Source organism: Suricata suricatta, chromosome 7, assembly GCF_006229205.1.
Source record: "Suricata suricatta isolate VVHF042 chromosome 7, meerkat_22Aug2017_6uvM2_HiC, whole genome shotgun sequence".
In the NCBI taxonomy this organism is placed as follows: domain Eukaryota; kingdom Metazoa; phylum Chordata; class Mammalia; order Carnivora; family Herpestidae; genus Suricata; species Suricata suricatta.
The window spans coordinates 45,744,921-45,761,305 of NC_043706.1; the positions used below are offsets into that span (position 1 = coordinate 45,744,921).

Sequence of the window (16,385 nt, forward strand, 5' to 3'; positions counted from 1 at the left end):
CCGAGTCACGCGGGCAAAAGCAAAGGGCTTTATTACAGGTTTAGGCTCCCCGGACCGAAACTCGGGCTCACAGACTTTACCGGCGTGATGGATCCATGCTGAGAGCCCTGAACAAAGGTGGGGCAGGGCTTTTATGAGTTTGGGAAGGGGGAGTTACAGGAAATTGTGACACAGGTACAGTGATCCAATCATTATTATACAATATTATTGACAGCGGGTTTATCCAATTACAACATTTAGAGTGTTAACCAATTATAGAGTGGACCCAGGACCCTCATGTAGGGTGTAACTAGCCTTCTAGGCCTGCACTTAGAAATGTTAAGGGTGTTAGCTGGCCTTTCCCAGTTGGGTGTTACAGGGTGGTCTCTCCTGCCTTGGGCAATGTGTGCCCTTCTACTGTCTAATGATTCTGAGAAACTGACCCTTAGTCCTTCAAGGTCAGAGGGAAAGTTGAAACCTGTCTGAGTCAGTTTGTTCAGACCTGCATCCTTACAAAATGATACAGAGACTACTGGTTAAGACACACCCACACACACCCACACACTACATATAAATAGCTCTCTTTTAATAATTTTGGCCAAGGTTGACTGTGGCTTTTAAAATTGATCTGGGCAATGTTGCTTGGAGTCGGCTTTCATCTTAGTAGATGATGAGAGCTCACATACGTAGGGGCCAAGGGCGAACAACCCCAAAAGGGCGCCACTTGGCATATTGATTATTTTGAATAAACAGATACTTAAGAAACAGCCAGTGCAAGAATAAAGAAGAACATTCTGACAGCCTCTTTGTCCCCAGAAAACAGAAGATAAATCTCTCCAGTCAAAGGAACTATTCCGTACCTGCAGATAAAGAGACATCCTTATCATCGCATATAGGGAATTCAGAGTTGAGAAGGCTGTATAGATAAACCATGTACTTGTACTTATTTACTACTGCAGCTCAAATGCTGTTGAGACTTTTTACTGATCCAAGCTCCCAAACATAAATTACCTTTGCTCTGTCAATTTCTCACAGGTTTATTGTTTCTTTGTCTAAAATGTATAGAAACAAGAAGATATCTAGATGAGTTGATAACAATTTCAAGCTTTGCCTTGGGCTGACAGAAGAGAAAAATGAAAGAGATGGAATTGCATAGAGATCAAGATAAAGATAGATAGATAGCGGAGTAAAGGCGAGGTGGAGGACCAGGATGAGTTAGATCTGACACTCTTTGGCCTCTCCTATTGGCATTAACCAAACAATTGCATGCCGTTTGTGTTCCTATGTATACCCATGATGCCCCCTGACCCTAAGGCTAGAAGTCTCCTACCTAATGCTGCCCCATTTCCATGATCATAAGTTGCTACTCCTTACTTTCATCTGAAACTTCCAGTTCTCCAAATAAACTAAAAACCATTAAGAGATGACGCTTGGTAATAGCAACAAGATTTATTAAGCTACTTTCATATAGACAGAAATCTCTTTAAAATAAGAAAATAATAATTACTATTTAGCATTAGCAATTAGCAATTATTTTTTAAGCTTAAAGAGACTTGTATAATCAGCAATTATTACTAATTGAATTAATTCATGAATGAATTGATGAATATGCTGGCCCGTATGTGCCTGACATTATTCAAAAGACTGCTTATAAGCCACGTGGACCCCGCAGCATGCTCAGCTCCGAGGCAGTGAGAGTAAGGAAGCCATAAATATTGCTTGGCACAGAGGAAGAAGGAAGCCATAAATATTGGCGAAGTGACTAAATTTGGACACAAAACTTGAGATTCTATTGTCATAATATTTCACTAAGTAATAAAGAGAAGGAAAAATATTTGAGGAAAAAGAACTAAAGAGAAAAAGGTGAGCGGCCAGAAAAAGGGCAAATATATACTGAGAAAGTGATATTTTGGAAGATTGCACTGTCTACTCTTGAGCACATATCACTTTCCTATCCCCAGCACTAACTGCCCTGATACATACTGTATCTTCTAAAATTTAAATAATTATTGAGATTCTTTGAAATTATTAAAATAATTCCAAGTTAATAGCTCAATTACTACAAAATGTGATTATTCAGAAACTTAATGGCTAACACTTTTAACAAGCTTTTTCAAATTTGCTTCTTATTCTTTATCTCAGGAAGCTTTATCATCCAGATATTTAGAATTCCATAAGAAAATATGCTTGCTACTATAATTAGAATAAAATGCCTAACTGGTTTGAGTTGCAATAAAATTGTTTTCTTATGGGCTTTGGTCATTATGCTGAGACCTAAGCTAGAGGAGGAAAGCATGGTAGGTGAAGGAAAGAAGAAAGAAGGGCTTGATTTATTCTGTAAAATGGGAGAGACTGTTGAAAGTGAAGTAACATAATATTGACTAATTTAAGATATAACTGCTGATGAAGCTTTGGGGAGATAGAGCAGAGGAGGAGGGGTGGCCCAGAGCTGATGGCCATGTAAGAATTCTTGAAGACGTCTTTAGTGTAAAAAGTTGATTTTATGAAAGCACGGGGTCAGGACCTATGGGCAGAGAGAGCTGCACTGGGATCATGACAGGTGACTCATAAACCCTCAGGTTGGGAGGAGGTCAGGGATTGAGTAAGTCTCTAAGGTATTTTGGAAGCAAGGTTTCTAGGACCTTGAAGGGTTAGCTGTTGCTAGGGAAATGCCATTTATTACCATTTAATAAAACCTCAGTCATGAGGCTCTTCATATGTATATCAGGAGGCTCTAAGCTTGGAGTACGATTGCCAGCATATATCTTGGGGCAGTTGAGATGAAGGAAGTAGATTTACAGGATCCTTGAGGTAGGGATAATGTTAAGCTAAGATTCTCTTTTGCCCCCAGCAAAGTGTCATCATTGAGGCAGCTGAGCTCCTACACCAAGGTCACTCTGCAGGTTTCAAGGACTTGTCAATGGGCTATCACAGTAAGGGAAATTAATTTTTCATTTGCCTTAATTTCCCACATCGCTTTGGCAAACACCTAAACCCCATTTCTTTGTCCAGGGTAGCCAAGAGTGTCTGAGGAATATCACACATATTCCATGGCAGGATTGAGAGGGGGTGCCAGACTCTATTTTTCCCTCAGCTTGCCCCATGCTCCCATGCCATACAAAGAATAAATCAGGAGGCGGAGAACAAGGACAAAAGCAGAGACCAGCTAGAGATTTATTTCAGTGTCAGGCCATGAGATGGCAATGGCTTCTTGTAGGTTTATAGCAGTGGAACTGGAAGAAAATAGATTAAACAGAGAATTATTTTGCAGGGAAAGCCAACATGATTTACTGATAGACTGGATGTAGAATGTGAGTAAAAAAAAAAAGAATCTTTAAAAAGCATCAGTGGTTTCTTTCTGGAGGAGGAGGCCAGAGTCAGATGTTGGCGGGGAGGCCAAGGTCCCTACCAGTGTAAACAGGGAGCTGGGGTTCAGGCTCTTCCACAGTGGGTGAACCACAGCCAGTGAGTGCCGCTCCACCCCCGCTGAGGCAGTAGAGTAAGGAGTGTAGAGATGAAAGTATTCAGGAACGCCTAACTGTCAAGCCTATACCTACAAGAAAAAAATAGTTGGATGATGTTCCACAACCAGTTCTAATGTGATGATCTTATCATCTTTCCTGCAGAAAGTTAGGGCATTAAACAGCTTCATGCTATACAGTTTGGTCACAAGAATAAACTGAGAAAACTCAATATGTCTAGCCTTACTAATTTGTTAGACCTCTTAATTTTTTTATTAGATTGATTAATTTATGTAATTTTTAAGTAGGTTTTCATGCTCAGCACAGAGGGCAACAGGAGGTTTGAAATCATGAACAATCCTGAAATCAAGACCCGAGCTGAGATCAAGAGAAGGACACTTAACTAAGTCACCCAGGTGCCCCAGACCTCTTAGATATTTTGATAAGGAGCCCTGGGCATATAAAATGAGAAGAGAAAGCTAGAAGATCTTAAGCTACTTTTTGTACTAATGAATAGGACTCCATCAAGAGAGACCTTGAGAATCACAAGGAAGGTGTAGAAATGTTAATGCCTTGAAATAGTTGTTTCAAAAGCAACTGCAATGAGTCATTGAAATGACTCACAATTGCTTGGCTTCAATGCCTGATGATCTGCCCCATTCAGTAGAAGATATGAGAGTAAAACTGAAGCAATGGGTGCTGATGATAGCCACATTCGAACTGGTCAGAATGAACACCAGAGAAAATGTAGCTCTGTCTGCAGAGACCAAATGATAGAGAAAGATGTTGCCTTGTGTACATAATTGACATGATGAATGAAAGACAGTGAAGGATGTTTCTTTTTCTCCTTACTTTTATTTTTTCTCTTTCAGCAAATAGCATCGTTTATCAGTTAATTTGCTTTTGGGCAGCCTTAAATGAGTTATCACCAGAAGTCATGTAAATGTCTCGGAGTCTCCAACTTCATGAACTATGAGATGTCACAGGCAGTGATTTCACTTTACAACAAGCAGAGGCAAATTGTTGCAGGGTAGTTATGAAAAGACCACCCACGCCCGAATAGAAGTGGGGCATTCTTTTATTTGCAGCCAGGCCAAACCTGATCTCCCTGGTGTTAAGGAGCAGAGAATGACTCCGAACAAAGGAGGTAGTGAGATTATATGGACAGAATACGTCATTATTTAGTTAACCAATTACATTCACAGCATTCCTTGGTAGCCAATTACATTGTAATACACAGATGTTAGTTTTTGTGTCCCTTCAGAACGACCAATCATTGTTAGACACCTAAGATACCGTGAGAGACAGTGACCAGGTGACTTTCACCTGTGGACTTTGCTTCAGCTTAAGTCTTAGTAGAGGGATGGGGTTACTTAACAGAATCTTGAAAAACAAGTTAAACTTTAGGTTACAATGTTTGTTATCGAGTTACATTCTTAGGGTCTTTCCAGGTTGCCCAATCTTTAATAATTCACCAGAATGGGAGTGTAAACCGAACCTATATCCAGTAAGCTCTCTGATCTCTTATAAGTTGACCTATAACATTTCATAAGTTGACCTATTACATTCTTTAAGTTGACCTATAACACAAATGAGTGCACCTGCATTAAGCGCACTCACCTTAAGAAGCACAGTATTTGCTGTTACTATATGGAACATTTCTGTTTTTGGAGTTGCAGGATAACATTGAAGATGTCCTCAATAACAGCAAGATTTCGTCCTTGTAAAGTAGATTAGTCATTTGCTTTAAGAATGAGAGATAAATAAAGGATATCATGCCTAATAAATGTGAAATGATAAAAATCTTTAGATATACTTCACTTAAAATTTTGCTTAATCTCTAAAAAAGCAGTGTAATGTTAAAAGAGAGAAACTCCATAGTCTTAAAACAGCACCTTTGTTTTCCCCCATGACTACTGCAAATACATGACGTCATCATCTTGTCCCTATTCTGAATGGGCCCAGCGCTTTTTTTCGAAGTCACTCAGGTAATAAGTCCTTTGGTTACTTTTAGTTACATACATTGTAGTAATTAGAAATACATTTCCTTTGAAGCTGGATTCAGACTTGCTTGAGGGTGGAAGCTTGCAGTGGAAGGGACTTTGGTGGAAGAGGCAGCTAAATATCCACTGGAGATTCTTGCTCTCCAGACATTCTGGGAGAAATAAGCCCACTGACCCAATCAAAGGAGGGACATGGAGACTCGGAATACAGTGAAGGGAGGCTTTAATCAACGTTCTTGCAAGAGCAGGTGTCTGATGGACAGGCACACTCGGGCGGGGTGGGTGTGGGGGAGTTCCAGCAGACCTTTTATCTACTAGCATGCAAGTCCCTCTCTGACTTCTCATTGGCTGAGTACTACAGAGGTTACAGCCTTACCGAGAAGCCTCTTATGCCCATGTAAGGCAAAAACTAGTCTGGAACAAATGTACATTTCTTGAGGTGACTAGAGACTTCATTTCTTTGGCACACACTCATTGCAAAGCTTGCAAAAATTAAGCTGGTGAAATAGAGATGAGGAAGAAGCAGGAAGTAAAGTATCCAAGAACTGGGGACTCCGTGGTGGGAGAGAGGGGTTCGAACATATTTCCAATAAGTTGTAAACCTATTGTTAACTAGACATCACCGCTTTTATTTGGTATTGTTGAAAATGAATCATCTCACTTCTTACACATGCACTCCTGATATGTGGCTCCCTTGCCAGGGACTAGATGTCCCCACTCTCTTTCCATCTAGGTGAGGTCACAGGACTAAACTGTTAGCAGTGGATGTAGGAACCCAGGCCTGCCCCATAAACATTTCCTGCATGACCCTCCAATTTCTTTTCTCATCTGCTGACTGGATGGATAACTTTGGAAGCCACTTAAAGGTGACAAACGGTCAGTTGGTTTGGGTCCTTGAGTAACTGTGAAGAAGAGGCCCTCTTTTCATAAACTCTACACGTCTGACTCTATCTAATTTGACTTTATGTGAGCAAGAAATCAACTTGTTTTGAGCACTAAAATTTTATCTCTGTACTTCTCTTTTCCCACCAGATCTTAGTGGAGAGCCTGCCTTGTATCAGCTAGTCTTTCTTTCTTTCTTTTTTTCAAGCATTTTATTTTATTTTATTTGAAAGAGAAAGAGAGAGAGAATGTGAGTAGGGGAGAGGGGCAGAGAGAGAGAGAGGGAGAGAATCTCAAGCATGGGCTTCATCCCATGACTCTGGGATCATGACCTGAGCCAAAATCAAGAGTTGGACACTCAACCAACTGAGCCTCCAGGCGCTCTATTAGTTGTTCTTTTAATGTAATTCAGTGGTTCTCTGAGTGTAGTCCTGGACCAGCAGCATTAGCATCCCTTGGAGATTTGTTAGAAATGCAAACTCTTAGGCCTCACCTCAGAAGTACTGAATCAAATTTTAGGGGTGGGGCCCAGCAAGATTCAATATAACAAGCCCTCAGGTGATTCTGATGCATTTTCAAAATTAAGAATCACTGATAAAGCTGTCCAGTTGTCCAGTTTTGATTTTTCCCTCAATCTCTGGTTTTTAGTATACCATCCTTTAGGGATTTGATCTGTTAAGGTCTCCAGCCCTAGAACTGATTAAGTCAATTTAAAATGACCCAGAGGATGGTTTCCCTGGAAACATTCATGTTCTTTTTCTTTACAAATTGTGGAAGTACAAGCTGTTTCCAAGGAGATCCTTCTTGTTAGAGAGGCAGCTAGCTGGCCAGTCTCATTTTTGTTTTCTTCTGTGTTTAGTATAGGCCTTTAAGCTCCAGAAACTCCAGAAGACACAGGCCAGTCTCAAGATTAAACTGAAGGGGAGGGAAGGCAAATCATCCTTTTTTCAGAGAGCAAGCTGGACCTTGTGTAACACTTAAGCAACTATTCAAAGAAACATCTTTCCTTCTTTGGCTTCAACCCTTTTGTAACTTAGAGGAAGGTGTTGAGCTAAGAAGTGAAAAACTGATTTTTTGCTGCTTTGCAAATCCTTGTGTAGTAAAAAACTAAGTGAGTCATATTATCACATTGTCTCAAGAATCACATATCATTTGTATCCAACTTTATGAGTTTGTGTTGGGTGTGGATTTCATGACGAATTTTATTTTCTGAAAAAAAAAAGGCTAAAAAATGGGAATAAAGAATGACTTTTAGCTTTCTGCATGAGAAGCTGGCTAAATAATAATAATGAACCAATATGGGGGAAAGTTGGGGATAAGAAATCGATAATTATATCCTCTTATGTTTAATGACATTTACTAGATGCCATTAAAGGATAGGATCTAGTTTTCTTTTTTCTTTTTGAGAGAAAGTCAGCACATGAGTGGAAGAGGGGCAGAGAGAGGGGGGGAGGAAAGAATCTGAAGCAGGCTTCAGGCTCTCAGCTGTCCGCGCAGAGCCCATCACAGGGCTTAAACTCACAAATCGCGCGATCATGACCTGAGCCAAAGTCGGATGCTTAACGGACTGCGCCACCCAGGTGCCCTTAGGATCTAATTTTCTAGTCTTCAAAGATCTCACCCATCATAACTGAGAAAAATGAGTACTGTGAGGTCTCTACCCAGCTGAAGACTGAACTTGTAGGCAGTTGGAAAGATAGGTTATAATGAACATGAAGTTCAGAAATATATAGTCCTCGTCCTCCTATAAAAAGCATAAGTGCCTTTTGGTCCCGTGGATAGTATTTTTTCTGCAGATTCTACTTTAGCATACTGTCTTAGCTCAGGATCTCTGGCAAACAGAGCTCTAGGTAGTATTAACTTCATTGTAGGGTGCAGTTCCAGGGAAGCTGGAATGAGGGAGAAAGGAGGGTGAGATAGGAAGGAGAAAAAGCGCATGTGAATGAATGCCTCACTGAGCTGGCAGCAGCTTTGTGGCAAGTGACTGATCTTAAGTGACATCTGCAAAGAGATACTATATGAATCACTGCATCTCAGAATAGCATATCCAAGGGAAAGAAGATAGAGTATTTACCTGCCAACTTTCTTCTTGTTACTTTCTCCCTTAGTTTAAATCTTCTTCAGATATCATCTATGTTTCAGCTGCCGGGCTCTCTACATTTGAAGACAGTGTTAAGTACTGGGAAACATTGAGATACAGTACAGTAATATTTGAGCAGAAGTGACCTTTCCTTATGACCATTAAATTATAACCTGTAGAAGATTTCTCTCCTCTTTCATACTTTTGCTTCAAGACAAATCCTTAAACCTTATTAAGTATTTACAGTTTGTGGACTATGATACTATAATTGATAGTTTTAATTATGCTGTTGTTATTTTTATAGTAATCTTATAAGGATGGTGTTATTTTTGTTACCTATCTTTTTTCCTGAAGATGAAATTGAAGGTAATAGAAATTACATTTTTTTTGTTTTTTTATAGTTTATTTATTTATTTTAAGTTTTATTTACTTTTGAGAGACAGAGAGAGACAAAGCATGAATGGGGGAGGAGCAGAGAGAGAAGGAGACACAGAATCCGAAGCAGGCTCCAGGCTCTGAGCTGTCAGCACAGAGCCTGATGCGGGGCTTCAACCCACGAACTGCGAGATCATGACCTGAGCTGAAGTCAGATGCTTAACCGACTGAGTCACCCAGGTGCCCCTAAAGTTTATTTATTTATGTTGAGAGAGAGAGAGAGAGAGAGAGAGAGAGAGAGAGAGAGGGAGAATTCCAAGCAGACTCTGCACTGTCAAGGCAGAGCCTGATGCAGGGCTCAAACTCAGGAACTGTGAGATCATGACTGAGCCAAAACCCTGAGCCAAAACCCAGAACTGGATGCTTAACTGACTGAGCCACCCAGGTGCCCCAAGAATATTTTAAAATATATTTACCTTCCATTTCCTTCTTTACTCATTATGCTTTACAGGTGTCTCTTTACATAAATTAGTGCAAGGGCTGGTGGTAGTGGCCACTGATAAAGTAACTGATGCACAGTCACAATTAACGTTAGAAAATATCAATAGGGTGCCTGGGTGGCTCAGTCAGTTAAGCATTCGATTTTAGCTCAGGTCATGATCTCAAGGCTTGAGTTCAAGCCCTGCATCGGGCTCTATGCTGACAGCTCAGAGCCTGGAGCCCGCTTCAGAGTCTGTGTCTCCCTCTTTCTCTCTCTGCCCCTTTCCTGGTCATTCTCTGTCTCTCAAAAATAAACAAATGTTAAAAAAAAAAAAAGAAAATATCAATAAACTGCCCAGTTTCTTTGAGGATGTGGGAAATGCCATCATTACACAAGTGCCTGACCAACTGAACAGATTTCATTTGAAAGTTAAGGAAAACACTTCTAGTCATCAGCAGTATTTGAATATTCTCACTCTCTTCTGAAAACTTCCAGTAAAGTTGAATTTGTATGTGTATGTACATATAGACTATATATATATATATATATATATATATATATATATATATATATATCAGTAAAACTCAGTTCCCAAGACAGATAAAGCAGGTACGGGTTAAAAACTAGTCCAGGTTGCTAGCCCCTGTTATTTTGCTTTCTTTGAAAGTAGAGAGAAGTAGGAATGGAATGAATCTTAATGTTTACCAATTTCAATTCCTTAATTTTGCAGAAATTGAAACTGAAGTTGTTTTACTTAATTTGGGTGAAACCCTTTTTTTTAAACTTTATTTATTTTTAATTTGCATCCAAGTTAGTCAGCATATAGAGCAATAATGATTTCAGGAGTAGATTCTAGTGATTCATTGGTTCTTTGCATTGAAGAGTCTCTTATGTTTTGTCTTCCTCCCTGTTTTTATATTATTTTTGCTTCCCTTCTCTTACTTTCCTCTGTTATGTATCTTAAATTCCACATACAAGTGAAGTCATATGTTATTTGTCCATAAATATCATATGACTAAGCAACTAATTTCACTTAGCATAATACCTTCTAGTTCCATCCATGTAGTTGCAAATGAAAAGATTTCATTCTTTTTGATTGTCCAGTAATGCTTTGTTGTATATTTAAACCACATCTTCTTTATCCATTTATCTGGACATTTGGGCTCTCTGTACTTTGGTTATTGTTGACAGTGCTGCTATAAACATTGGGGTGCATGTGCCCCTTTGAAACAGCATACCTGTATCCTTTGGATAAATTCCTAACAGTCCTATTGCTGGGTAATAGGGTAGTTTTATTTTTAATTTTTTGAGGAACATTCATACTGTTTTCCAGAGTGGCTGCGCCAGTTTGCATTCCCACCAGCCGTGCACAAGAGATCCACTTTCTCCGCATCCTCACCAACATCCGTTGTTGCCTGAGTTGTTAATGTCAGCCATTCTGACTGGTGTGAGGTGGTATCTCACTGTGGCTTTAGTTTGTATTTCCTTGATGATTGATGAGTGATTTGAGCATTTTTTTTCATGTGTCTGTTAGCCATCAAAACTCTCATTTTCATAGACATCATTTCACTCCATCCTCTGAGTAATTCTCCGAAGCGGTAGTAAATGTCACACTTAGCTATGAAAGATAGGTTCAGATTGTTCAAGGCCTCCTAACTATTAAGTAGGACAATCAGGATCCAAATAAAGTGTTTTTTCCTTAAGTCCAATACTTTCTCACCAACCATTCTCGCATATTTTGGGGAAATTTTTCTTGTGGAATATAATTTGTTTACAAGAGTTTTCAATTTGTATTTTATTTCAGTTATAACCTAAAAATGATTTATCTGTTTGACAACCTAATGCCTACTATAAAAGCTAGCACTGTGACTTTCTACTTAGCACCTGAGAGGGGTAAAGAAAACCTTAAGTAACGTAGGGATAGCAGAGTTAATGGAAGCAATATCTGTCTACTTTTCAGAATAAGGCAGAGAACGCAAGGAAGGAACAGATTGGGATGAGGCAGAGTAGCACAGTGGAGAGCAAACAATGATGGATTTGGAGCTGAGAGGCAATAAGTTGATAACAGGTACACACGTTGTTAGAGAGGTCTACCCTGACTACACCATGTCAGGTAACGATCCTTCCCTCTTCAAACGTCAATGCTTTCTGTTTCTTACTGTTGCTTGGAATACTACATAGATTTTTATTGATCTGTTTAATGGCAGTTACACAACACTGGAAAATTGACACAATGTTGTTATTGCAGGTCTTCAACAAATATTGATTGAGCCAATGGTTACTGCTGTTGAACTTTTCACATTTTATTGTTTTAACATACTTTTATGAATTATCTATTTGTATCTTTGAGTATTTGTCCAGCTGTTTTTATTTGTTTGAATGATCTATATACTTTTCAGTTTTTGCAGAGAAAGTATTTTTTTTACAGTTTTACATGCCTTTTGTGTTTTGTTTTTGCTCTTGTTTGCTTGTTTGTTTTGTTTTTTTAGTAATTATACCTTAAGCTTTCACATGGTCAAATATATTTTTAAAAATATATTTCAAATGGATTTCTTCCATTACCTTTATGCTTATAAAGGTCTTCCTGATTTAAAAATTTTTTTTAATTTATCTATTAATTTTTAGAGAGAGAGCAAGTAGGGAAGGGGAAGGGAGAGAGGCAGAGAGAGAATCCCAAGCATGCTCTGCACTGTCAGCACAGAGCCCAATGCAGGGCTCAAAAGTGAAATCATGACCGGATCTGAAATCAAGAGACCCTTAACTGACTGAGCCATCCGGGAACCCCAATATCTTCCCAATTTTAATGCCACATGTTCATCATGTGCACATTTATTGTTTTTTAATTATGACATTTAAATTCTTTCTCTAGAATGTATATTAGTGTGTAATATGAAAATTATATGACAAGCCTTATTAAAATTACATTTCTTTCTAATATATTGAATCATAAATTCAATTAACATTTTGTTAGGTATTTATTCACCCAGAAATACTATTTATTTATTCATTCATATATTATTGTATAATTGACATAACATTGTTAGTTGCAGGTATATAACATAATGATTTGATAATTGAATGCTGCAAAATGATTACCACAATAAGTTTGTCACCATACATAGTTACACAATTTTTTTTCTTGTGGCAAGAACTTTCAAGATCCACTGTCTTAGCTACTTTCAAATAAGCAGTGTAGTATTATTAACATAGTAACTATGCATTATATCCTTATGACTTACTCATTTTACAATGAAAACCTTGCACCTTTGACCACTTCCACCAGTTTTGTCAGTCTCCAGCCCTGGCTTAGGCAACCACCTAATCTGTGGTTCATTTTTTAAAAAATTATTTTAGATTCTACATATAAGTAAGATAACATGGTATTTGTAATTTTTGTCTGACTTATTCCCTTGGTATAATACCCTCAAAGTCCATTCATGTTGTTGCAAATGGTGAGATTTTCTTCTTTTGTATGGCTAAATACTACTCCAATTGTGTATGTTTACCATATTTTTTTAATCCATTCATTCATCAATGGACATTTAGGTTGTTTCCATACGTTGCTATTGCAAACAATGCTATAATAAACAAAGGGATGCATATATCTTTTCATTAGTGTTTTCATTTTCTCTGGATAAACACCCAGAGGTGGTATTTCTATTTTTAACTTTAGAGGAACCTCTAAACTGTTTGCCATAATGGCTACACAAATTTACATTCGCATTAACAGTGCATGGGGGTTCCCTTTTTTTCACATCCTTGCAAACACTTGTTATTTCTTTTCTTTTTGATAATAGTTTAACAGATGTGAGGTTATATCTCATTATGGTCTTGATTTATATTCCCCTATAATTAATGATGTTAGGCATCTTTTCATGTACGTAATGGCTATCTCAGAAATATTAAGTGCCATCTATCTACTCGATAAGCACAGAGATAGGGAAAAATGTATGCCTTTTTTAAAGTTACAGATTAGTGGGTGAAATAATAGTGAAATATACAGTAACAGTAAAAGTATTTGCCAATAAAGAATATTATTAGCAATTAGCAATATTGTTATGTAACAATAGTATACTTTTAGAAATATACTTGCATTTTTCTTTTGACCTATTATATGGTGTTAATTGTTTTTAAAATAATAAACCATCTTTATTTTCCTCCTGGGATCAATGCCTCCTCTTTCATTGCTGTTATTGTTTAACACATTCTTTGCTTTAATTTGGTAGTATTTTATTTAAGATTTAATATTCATAAGTGAGTTTACCTTTGTGGAGGGAGTTTTGTGTGAGGAAAAGAGACAGAGAATAAACATTATAAATGGCACAGGGGTTAAAATAATGTTCATAGAAACTAAAATTGTCAAGTAGTTTAACAAGCTGCAGCATAACGTTGCATTTGCATGTGTGTGCGTAACGATGATTTGGCTCAAACTGATGGGAGACACCATTCTAGGAAGATGGACAGGGACCAGATCACAGATTTTTTATATCATTTTAAGAAAGTTTTTTTTAACGTTTATCTGAAAGAGAGAGAGAGAAGGGGAGGGGGCAGAAAGAGATGGAGACACAGAATCCAAAGCAGGCTGCAGGTTCTGAGCTGTCAGCACAGAGCCTAATGCGGGGCTCAAACTCATGAACATCATGACCTGAACCAAAGATGGATGCTTTACTGACTGAGCCTCCCAGGTGCCCCTTAAGGAGGTTTTAATGGTTTTATCAGAGAAGTAATATAATAAGTTGTATGTCTTGGAAAAATTACTTTAGCAGAATTCTGGGGACTAGTAGGAAAGGTTTTAGTTATTAAATATTTCAATAGTCTAAATTAGAAAATGTGAATGCTTGGACTATTTGTCTGGGGACGGTGCTAAGGAGATGGAAAAAAGACAATAAGGACATTCAACAGAACATGGGCATTACTGAATATGGAAAATGAGTGGCAATGAGAGAGAGGTAACCAAGGTAAACAGAAGGTTTTCATTTGCTTACTGTCAACCACTGAGATAGGCAATACAGGTGAAAATGAATGAAGGGAGATTATGGACTTGAATCGGAGATGCTTATGCAACATCAAGGTGGAACTGTCCAGTAGGCATTACAAACTTGCATTTCAGGGAGGGACACAAACTTGGAGTCAGAAAACAATTAGTTGAGGTTATGCACATGGTGAATATACATGGTATATTATGTACAAATATATTTTGAGAAGAGATGCAAAAATAGAATGACAGGGAACTGTATATGTAGGATAAAACAGCAGTAGAGAATTGAGATAAATAAGGAAAAACAAGAGATTAGTGACGTCAAGGGCAAAGAGGGTAACAGAGGTTTAATAAGAAAGGAAGTGATCAGTAATCTTACAGACATCAGAACGTTATGAATATGAAATGAATAAATGTCTTTAATAAAGGAAATTGGAAGTCAATTGTAAATTTAATTTGTACTGTAGAAATTTGTTAATTTCACTTGTTTGCCAGTATTTAGTCAATAGAAAAATCAAAATAAGCCTGATTCAAAGCTGTCATATTGGTTTGGCAAAATGTAGCCTAATAACCTTTCATGATAAAATGCCACATTTCCTGCGGATTTTTTTTAATTCTCACATTTGTTCTATTATAAATATTTCCCTTTGTTGGATAATAAATCTAACATCAATCCTATACTGGCTGTCTAAGAACTAAAAGCTACCTTCAAATGAGTGGGAGTGTCATGGTCAAATCTGAGATGGAAAGAAGATTGAGATTGAAGTCCTTTAGGGACTTCCAAGAAACACACAAAAATCAGACCTGCATTCTTACAATGCCATTTGAGTTTCTAGTTTGAATTTCCTTCATAACTGAAGAGATGAGGGCATATTTATAATATCTAGTTAGGATATCCAAACCAGTGATTGGCTGGTTTGAACACTTAAATTTTAAGTTGGAAATAAAGAATGTTCTAGTCAGAAAAAAAAAAAAGAAACACACAAAAATCGCCCCCCATAGGGGAGGAAAGAGGTTACCTTCCTTGTAGTTCTGCTTGATGACGTAAAGTCACATGCGACATACAGTCCTGCCATCCTAAATTTGATTTACTTGAGACTGTCACAGGCTTCTTAAAAATCTGCATATTATGATGGAAGTAAAGAGTCTTGGAAAATGGCACCTTTTTTCTTATTTGTACAAAGGTTTCTTAAGGCCTGTCAGTTACTTTGGTTTTACTTCAGTCGGTGACCTAGAAACACTAGGATTATGTATACATCTCATGCCAACTTAGACATCTCAAGAAGGAATGTAAAAACAGAAGAATGAAAGCTTGCTATGGTTTTCTTTGCCATTGAGGCCCTTTACTTGTAAACCTTGAATATCTTTCAGTTTTATGAAATCTAACCATGATCATTTTCACTATTGTGACAAAGGCCTGCTGCAAAGCTGGGTTCAATTTTTCAGTATAATAAGAAAGAAGGTCATTAGATAAAGAAAAACTGCTTTTTTTTTTGTTTCACCAAACGATATTTCACATGAATTTTCTGTATTCACACATGAATAATTTTTATTGGCTGTAATATTCCATTCTCTAGATGGAAGTTTATGCAAATACTGCATTAAAGAAAAAAAATGTGACAGTGATTGAATGTGGTCCACAAGCCTAAAATACTTAGTATCCTGTCCTTTACAAAAAGTTTTTCAGCTCCTGCTGTAGATGGACCATAAAGTCTTTAACCAGTTTATTCTTTTTTATTATTTAAATTTTTTAGTGTTTATTCAGAAAGAGAGAGAAGGGAGGAAGGGCAGAGAGAGAGGGAAACACAGAATCCAAAGCAGGCTCTGAGCTGTCCACACAGAACCCAATGCAGGGCTTGAACCCACGGGCTTTGAAATCATAACCTGAGCCAAAGTTGGAAGCTTAACCCACTGAGCCATCCAGGTGCCCCTAACCAGTTCATTCGACTAAGATTTAAGCATGTAGGTTGTTTTCAAAAAATTTTAAGCCATTTCACACAATACTGCAATCATACCATTTTGTGCAAACATTTTCACACACAAAAGTGAATATATCTATTGGAATATTTCTGGGGTGCCTGGGTGGCTCAGTTGGTTGAACGTCTGGCTTTGGCTCAGGTCGTGATCTCACAGTTAGTGAGTTCGA

General features: G+C 37.8%; 1 pseudogene; it reads left to right on the top strand.

Annotated features, from left to right (window-relative positions):
* The first annotated feature begins 1,402 nt into the window (after nucleotides 1–1,402).
* Nucleotides 1,403–4,269, top strand: LOC115295237 (annotated as a pseudogene).
* The last annotated feature ends 12,116 nt before the right edge of the window (nucleotides 4,270–16,385 follow it).